Raw genomic sequence first — 7,785 nt, forward strand, 5'->3', positions numbered from 1 at the left:
AAATGTTTGTTTGGGCTGTAGGGTGTTGGGGCCGATTCTCCCAGGGAGCAAGGACACACATAGGTCAGAAAACGGGAAACAGAGAGCACATACTGCACAGGGATAGAGTGGGGTTGGGAAGGAGGGGCTGCGGGCTGCAGTCAGGACCAGGATCTTCAGTGGCTTCCTGGGGACTCCCTCCCACCACCTCTCCTGGCACACCTGCAAAGAGGGTTGTCCATCCGTCACAGGCTGCTGAACACAAGTGTTTGCTGTGTTAGTTCAAGATGAGGACATACTCTGTGTGTGTCACCTCCTGCTCCACAGCATTCCATCGTGGTCAGAATAGCTCCCGAATCTGCCCCCTGCCCATCCGTACAAGCAGTAGACAGAGAACAGGGGCAGAGGCATGTGAGTCACACCCACACTTGAACATTAAGTTCAGCACGAGTGTGGTGCAGGAACAGGCCAGCGTGCACGGGAAGATGCTGGCCACGGAGCTCTGCAAGCTGCGCGTGGAGGGTAAGGCCTCCAAGGCAGCACAGAGACCCTCAGAGTACTGGAGCCACGCAGCAGCTCTGGGAGCGGACACTGCAGCTCCCGGGCAGGACCACAGCTCTCCAGGTCACAGGAAGAGGAGTGGGGTGGGCGAGTCCTGGCAGAGTAGGGGGCCCCACTGGAAGGACTGGGGCTTGGGGTGCATGTCAACACTTGCTCTCCTTCCAAAGGGGAGAACACCCCGAGGAGCCAGCCCCGTGTGCCCACTGGGTAGTCTGTCTGTTCAGTTACCCAAAAGCACCTTGCAATGTCTCAAAATAAATCTTACCACCAATTAAGCTTGACTGATAAAATTCAGGATGCCAAGTAACTTCAGAGAAACTTTTTTTTTAGTAAAAATATATCCTATGCAATACTTAAGACATTCTTCCACTTAAAATTTCAATATGCATCTGAAATTCAAATTTAGTTGGGCATCTTGGCTTTCTGAGGGGTTTTTTTATGTTTGTTTGTTTGTTTGTTTGTTGAATACAGCTGCTGTGTTTGTTAGAAACTGACTCGTGTGGCCAGCCGTGCAAATGCCCCAGAAGTGGTGCCTGAGGTCAGCAGGCTGTGGGCAGCAAGCACACTCCGAGGAGTTGGTGCCCTCTGCTAATACATGTGGCTGTTAGAGCCCCACGCTGCACACCATGAGTGTGCATAATTTCTCATTTGCCAGTTTAAAGTTAAGTAATACAATAAAGTCATAAAACATAAAAGTAAAAGCATTTCTAAAAGATAGTTTAACATTGCAGGTTGACCTCTAAGCCACGCCATGTTGATATGAAACAGGGATCTCCCCAGTCGGGTGGCCCGGCTTGGGCTGTGGTAACAAAAGAGCCCAGCTGTCCGCAGATGTGTGTGTGAGTGTGTGTGTGTGTGTGTGTGTGTGTGTGTGCTGTCACTGCCCGTACACCTGTCTCTCGGGCAGAAGAGGGGGTCCTGGGCTGGAGAGGTGCAGGCCGCCTCTTCCACCAGCTCGGCCTCCTTCCTAGCTAGGTCGCAGGAGAAGTTTTGCCGCTGGTGGTCGCCTTGTTAACCTTAGCAAGAGTAACGATTGTGATTCTCAGATCCACGCAGCCCAATTTCCAGCAATTAGCTAGGTAATTTGCTTCCCAAGAGCCCCCATGGTGAATTGCCCATTAAGTAAATATCTGATGCATTGACAGTCTTCCTGCACCACTGAGCTGAGATAGCAAATGAGCGATAATTACACTTAAGCATGTGCTCATCTGCAGCGCCTTTGTTCCCGGCTCTGGTCTCCAGCACCAACAGCAGCAGGATGAGCTCAGGGACAGAGGCTCCAGCCCATTTCACTGACGGTAAAGCTGAGAAAAATAAACAGGAATTGCTTGGGTGAGAAATGTGCCTTTTGGATGCCTACTAACCCCCGCCGGCTTTGCTTATTCATTTTCAAATACCTAACGCAGGCTCACTGGGTGTTGGGTGAGTGCTGCGGCCGACCGCTCTGGTGTCTGGTGGTGCATGCGGCGGCCCTGGCCCCGGCACTCTCACGGGCCCAGGGCCACTCGCTGGGCTTACAGAGGCGGCTGCTGCTTGCAAAGCAGTGATTGGGAGCAGCCCTGGTTAGACCCTCGGCCCTTCTGCACCTGTGTGTCATGAGCTCCCTGTGAGAGGGACAGCCACACGGGTGTCCCAGGCCCGAGACCCAGCCCTGGCTTCACCATGCCAGGGTGTCTGGGGAGGAAATCTTGTCCCGCAGCCTGTCTCACCTTGTTAACAGGAAAGAAATGCTTCTTTCTTCCAGAAGGGAAAGCTGCCCTCTGTTTCCAGCTTCTAGAATTCATCTCCTGCCAGAGGTGGCTTGGGACTTGGAGTCTGTCAGGACTGTCTGCACACTTGACTCCCCGGAATGAGAGTGCCCTGGCACTCGGTATAATGCCCAGATCATGTGTACACAGAGACAGAGACGGAGGCAGAGACAAGGCTGACCTCAGTCACCAAGCTTGCTCACGTCCCAGTCAGTGTTGTCCAATCTGTAAGGTGGGAGTGACAGAGGTGGCCAAAGTTCCCACAGGAGGGACAAAGATGGTGAACAGGAAAAACCACAGGCTTAAATGATGCCGAGTCGTGCAGGCTGAGTGCGTCTCCAGGAACTTCACAGTGAGCAGTCCTGAGACCTCAGGGCAGCTTCTCCACGGTGTCACCTTCTGTAGCCAAGGAACACAGACCGCAGGACACAGCATGTGAACAGCGCGGGGCTCAGCGACAGTGCGTAGCAGGAGGAGCCGCCTCCCAGCCCCCCGTTGCAGAGAGCGGATCACCTCCGGCTGCTAGGACTCAAACCCATAGCAGGAGGCTCTCGGAGCCAGGCTGGGCGGCAGCTGCTGCAGCTGCCCCATGACACACGGTTGGGTTTCAGCTCCTTGTCAGGAACCTGGGTAGCACGTGGTCACTGCAGCCCCACCTAGTGAGAGGATCCCCTGTGGTGGGCGCTGTGGTGGGGTGTAGATGGGTCCCTCAGCTCACCGTTAAGCTGCCCCGGGTTGTGGTCTTCGATCCACGGCTGGGGCAGTTGTGGGACTGTTGCAAAAGATTAATGAGAGAATGAGATAAGGTTTCCAAATGGTTGGGGACCATCAGAGAAAAGAGCACGACGCAAAGCGTTGCTGTTAGGGCCTTGGAGAGAGCATGTGGCGACCCGTCAGTGGTCAGCCAAACTTGGTTACAAGTTTCCTGTTGCCCAGAAGGTAGCAGGAGCAGAGATGTGCAAGTTGCGGTGCTCACGGCCACCCCATGAGGTCACCAGCCATTAGAGTTGAATCATCCCATTAAAAAGTCAAGGTTTCTGGGTTTGTGCCTTCCCGGTGCTTACTAAGCCCACGTGCGGTCGGGCATGAAGTCACACTGACTTCTGGGGCGGGAGCTTGCACATCGGACTCACCCTCTGCTCTCCACCCATTCCCAGAAGACACCTGTTGGGTGCCATCATTGCCCAGGGCGCGCCCCTGCGTGGCAGACAGGGCCCACGTGGGAAGGATAATGGCCCCCCAGGCTGCACACGGACTCCAGGGCCAAGGAAGTGGGCGGCTGCCGGGAGCCCCTCCCTGGGTCCCCACAGGAGGAGTGCACAGCTCACATGCCCCGGAGGACACACACAGCTTACACATATGACCTACACACACCACATATACACGCAAGAGAGACACACAAATGCTCACGCCACACACACATACATGTGTTCACACTACTGACACATGCGCAGACACACTTGCCACAGTAATGACTCTGTGTTGTTCATGAGCCGAGCAGCACCTGCTGGCCTGGCAAGTGTTGGCCTTCAGCTCAGCATGCGACCCCTTCACCCCTGGGGGTCGCAGGGCCCTGTGCACCGTGCTCTGAGGGCCCGCGTGCCAGGCTCATGCAGCTGCTAGGCACAGACTTGCTGTGCCCCATGCCACACAGCCAGAGCCTTGGGCTCCCCACAGCCCTGCAATTAGACCCTTGGTGCTAATGAATATGTTAATGATGCTAATTACCATAACCATCATTTCATTAGTGAGCTGACCCCGCCAAGGTGGAAGGAAGTTCTTTGGTTTTCTGCACTCTGACTAAAGGCTCCAGCATGCAGAGGGCAGAAGATTAGATTAAGACACCCTGGAGGACCCCAGACCTCCACAAAGGGGAGGGCATCGAAACAGTCTGCTCCAGACCTGGGAGAAGAGTCACAGCAGGTGCAGCTTCCCAGCCCAGCTGTGAGCGTGATTTGTCAGAGCCGGGACCTGTTTGCGGGAGAAAGAGAGCCTGTCTCCTGGTGACCTCGGGTCTGCCTGGGTTCAGCAGCACACGGGCGCAGCACAGGCTGGGCCCATGCATCAGAAGCTTGTTCCGGCTCAGGCACAAGTATACAGGGCGGCCTGCAGACAGATGGGGGAGCCGGGCCCCAAGAACCCGTCATTTCCAGCTGGACCCAGAGGAGCATGTGGAGCGTGAAGCCTTCACCACTTGACAGACAGGCTGGGCTACAGTTCGTACGCAGTTGTTCCCGTGAAGCCTCTTGTGATCCTGGCTGTATTAGTCAGGGTTTTACTAGAGGAACAGATAGCATACAAAAAAACAGATTTAACACAAGACGTACCAGTCAGAGCTGGATGAGGAAGCGTGCAGAGGGCGTCTGCACACCGGAGACTGAAGGATTCGGTCCCAAGGTCCCAAGCTCACTACAGTGTTCCGTGCAAGTCTCTACCAGTCGGCCGATGGGTCTGTGGCAGAAGGCTGAAGAATCTGCAACAGAAGCTGAAGGATCCTGCCGGAGGCCGAAGCCTGCGCTGCAAGCCAGGGGACAAAGTCCAAGCTGACCGTCAAGACTGAAGCTCCTCTGAGGAAGTGGAATGTGAACCCTTCCTCAGCCCCTCCCTGTGTAGCCCCTTTTTGTGCTGAGTCCCTCTGGAGCAGGCCCCCACAGCCCAGAGTGTAGAACGGGGGAAGTGATCCAGCCAAGTTGACACAATGTATGGACCACTACACTGGGGTGGGCTCAAGAGTGGACTGGATCATGGGGCTACACTGCGCATGGCATAGTCCACTGACAGGCTCATGATTGAGGGAGATGTTGGCAGGTGGGGTCTGCTGGGAAGAGGTGTCCTGGGGTGTGACCTGGAGGAGTGGTCCCCCTCCTCCACCCTCTGTGCTTCCTGTCGCCATGAGGTGAGCGGCTTTGTCCTCCTCCAGGCCCCTCTGCCAGGCCATTTCTTCCTTGGAGCCAGATGACCACGGACTGCACCATGAGCCAAAATGTGTAGGCTGCTGTGTCTCAGAAAGGGAAAGTGGCCAGGATGGGCCGGGGCTTAGCGGCCAGCTGTCTGCCAGCAAGAGGAGCAATGCGCCCAGCTAGCGCCCCTGCTGGAATCTGAGTGTGTGATGAAGGGGACCCAGGCGGGAGATCCTGAGGCCAGACGACCACTGGGTCACCCAGACGGGCCCTGGCCCAAGCCCCACCATCGATAAACTTGTAGGAATTTGCTATAGCAGCGGTCAGACACTAACGCGTGCATAAGTGACGCTCTGACCACAAGCCTACCTGATACAGGGGCTTTCCCCACAGCTATCTCAGATCTGCTGGGATGGCTTCTGGGCCCCTAGACTTCTCAGACACTGGTCCCTGGTGCAGGGCAGTGTGCTGCCTGTCTGTGGCCCATGTGGTCCACCTCTGGAGGACCTGACGCCGGCGCAGTGTGAATGCTATGCCAGGAGCATCACAGTGATGTGACAGTGGCCGCAAGTCGGCAGCATGTGCAGGTCGTCCATGTCATTGGTGCTCAACCCTGATTCAGGAGGTGATGCCTTCCCACGGCATGGGGAGGAAGCTGAGGACAGGGCCTCCTGCACACTTGCGGTGTTGCTGGGTGGGGGCTGCAGCAGGACCTTTGGCCCCAGCTCTTGCTGCTTAGGCTGTGGGGGTGGAGGAGGGGCTCCGGGAGCCAGCAGGAGCCAGCCCGGAAGGGCAGAGAGCACAGACGGGCCCTGGGGTGGGGAGATGCTGCAGGAGCAGGAGGAGGAAGGAGACAGGCAGCTCCTGCTCAGCTTGGCGGCTAGACTCGGGCGAGAGAGCCCCAGACTCCAACAGCGCAAGTGTCTCTCCCTCCATGCAGGGTGGGCAGTGGAGAGGTGGCAAGGCAAGCGCATGGACAAGGCTTTCCTGGAGGACTAGTGCATGGGGAGGGGGAGAGGTGCAAGGAGCGCAGGAGGGTGCCTGCGCACAGAGACAAGGTCGGAGGGAAGCCGGCTGAAAGGGAGAGGAAGAGCAGGCGGAGGAGAAGTCACCACAATAAATTACCTGCGTAGGCAGAAACGCTGGCAAGCAAGCGAGCAGCAAGTGGAACCTGGGGCCCGCCCAAAGACAAGCCCAGGGAGGTGCCCCAGGCCCCTCAGGGACTCTGGGACTCTGCGCCCAGAAGACCTGGCCCGGCTCTGGTCAGCAGCCTGTGTGGAGGCGAGGCTTTGCCCAGGCCTGGCCTCACAGGCCTTCCTGTCTTTCCTTGTGCATTTTCAGGAAGTAGCCTCAGAGCCTCATGGCACGGACGTGAGCATGACTTTGTGTATCCCCGGCTTTGGCCAAGTAGGAGGGAGGAGCCTTGCATCTGTAGTGAACACAAATAGGTGTTTTCTTGTTCTCATTCCCTAAGTACGAGGGTATATCGACAGCTATTGGCATAGCATTCACACTGCGCCGGCGTCAGGTCCTCCAGAGGTGGACCACATGGGCCACAGACAGGCAGCACACTGCCCTGCACCAGGGACCAGTGTCTGAGAAGTCTAGGGGCCCAGAAGCCATCCCAGCAGATCTGAGATAGCTGTGGGGAAAGCCCCTGTATCAGGTAGGCTTGTGGTCAGAGCGTCACTTATGCACGCGTTAGTGTCTGACCGCTGCTATAGCAAATTCCTACAAGTTTATCGATGGTGGGGCTTGGGCCAGGGCCCGTCTGGGTGACCCAGTGGTCGTCTGGCCTCAGGATCTCCCGCCTGGGTCCCCTTCATCACACACTCAGATTCCAGCAGGGGCGCTAGCTGGGCGCATTGCTCCTCTTGCTGGCAGACAGCTGGCCGCTAAGCCCCGGCCCATCCTGGCCACTTTCCCTTGCTGAGACACAGCAGCCTACACATTTTGGCTCATGGTGCAGTCCGTGGTCATCTGGCTCCAAGGAAGAAATGGCCTGGCAGAGGGGCCTGGAGGAGGACAAAGCCGCTCACCTCATGGTGACAGGAAGCACAGAGGGTGGAGGAAGGGGACACGGCCACCCAGGAAACTGTGTTTCCACCTAGGACACCCATGGGATGAAAGAGGAAGTTTGGTGGCTCAGAGACCCACACGTGTCCCCTCATCAGCAAGGCCCTGGGCATCCTGTTTCATGGACAAGAAGGCAAGATTCAGAGAGCAGGCCGGGGAGATAGCTCAGCGGCACAGTGCTGGTCTGGTAAACACAAGGCCCCAGTTTGATTTCTGGTCAGAGAGAGAAAAGAATCTATCCCTGAAACCACAGCCGAGCCAGAATGCAGACCCACGTCCGTGCACCACAGTGTCCCGAGCCCCACAGTGTCCCGTGCACCACGGTGTCCCGCACCCCTGAATGGCAGGCGCTCCCTGGGTGATCATGGGCAGATCCACCTCTTGCGGCCAGTGCAGAGAAACCTGGGAAGCTCGCAGCTCATGTGGAAGCAGAGAATTTACTCTTTCTTCTTAGGGAGGAAAAGAGCGCCCACCGCCCCTGCTGGCCCTCGCAGCCCTCCACCCCACCCCCGGGCCGCCCC

General features: G+C 57.0%; 1 long non-coding RNA gene across 1 annotated transcript; it reads right to left on the minus strand.

Annotated features, from left to right (window-relative positions):
- Window positions 1-2,040: 2,040 nt before the first annotated feature.
- On the minus strand, window positions 2,041-3,464 carry LOC111816121. Its single transcript, XR_002820625.1, has 3 exons — window positions 2,470-3,464; window positions 2,250-2,327; window positions 2,041-2,126 (listed from the first exon to the last, which is right to left on the minus strand). It is a non-coding gene; the product is annotated as an uncharacterized LOC111816121 (long non-coding RNA).
- Between the last annotated feature and the right edge of the window lie 4,321 nt (window positions 3,465-7,785).

The sequence above is a fragment of the Octodon degus genome, unplaced genomic scaffold (genome assembly GCF_000260255.1).
Source record: "Octodon degus isolate 3935 unplaced genomic scaffold, OctDeg1.0 scaffold00027, whole genome shotgun sequence".
NCBI classification, from domain to species: domain Eukaryota; kingdom Metazoa; phylum Chordata; class Mammalia; order Rodentia; family Octodontidae; genus Octodon; species Octodon degus.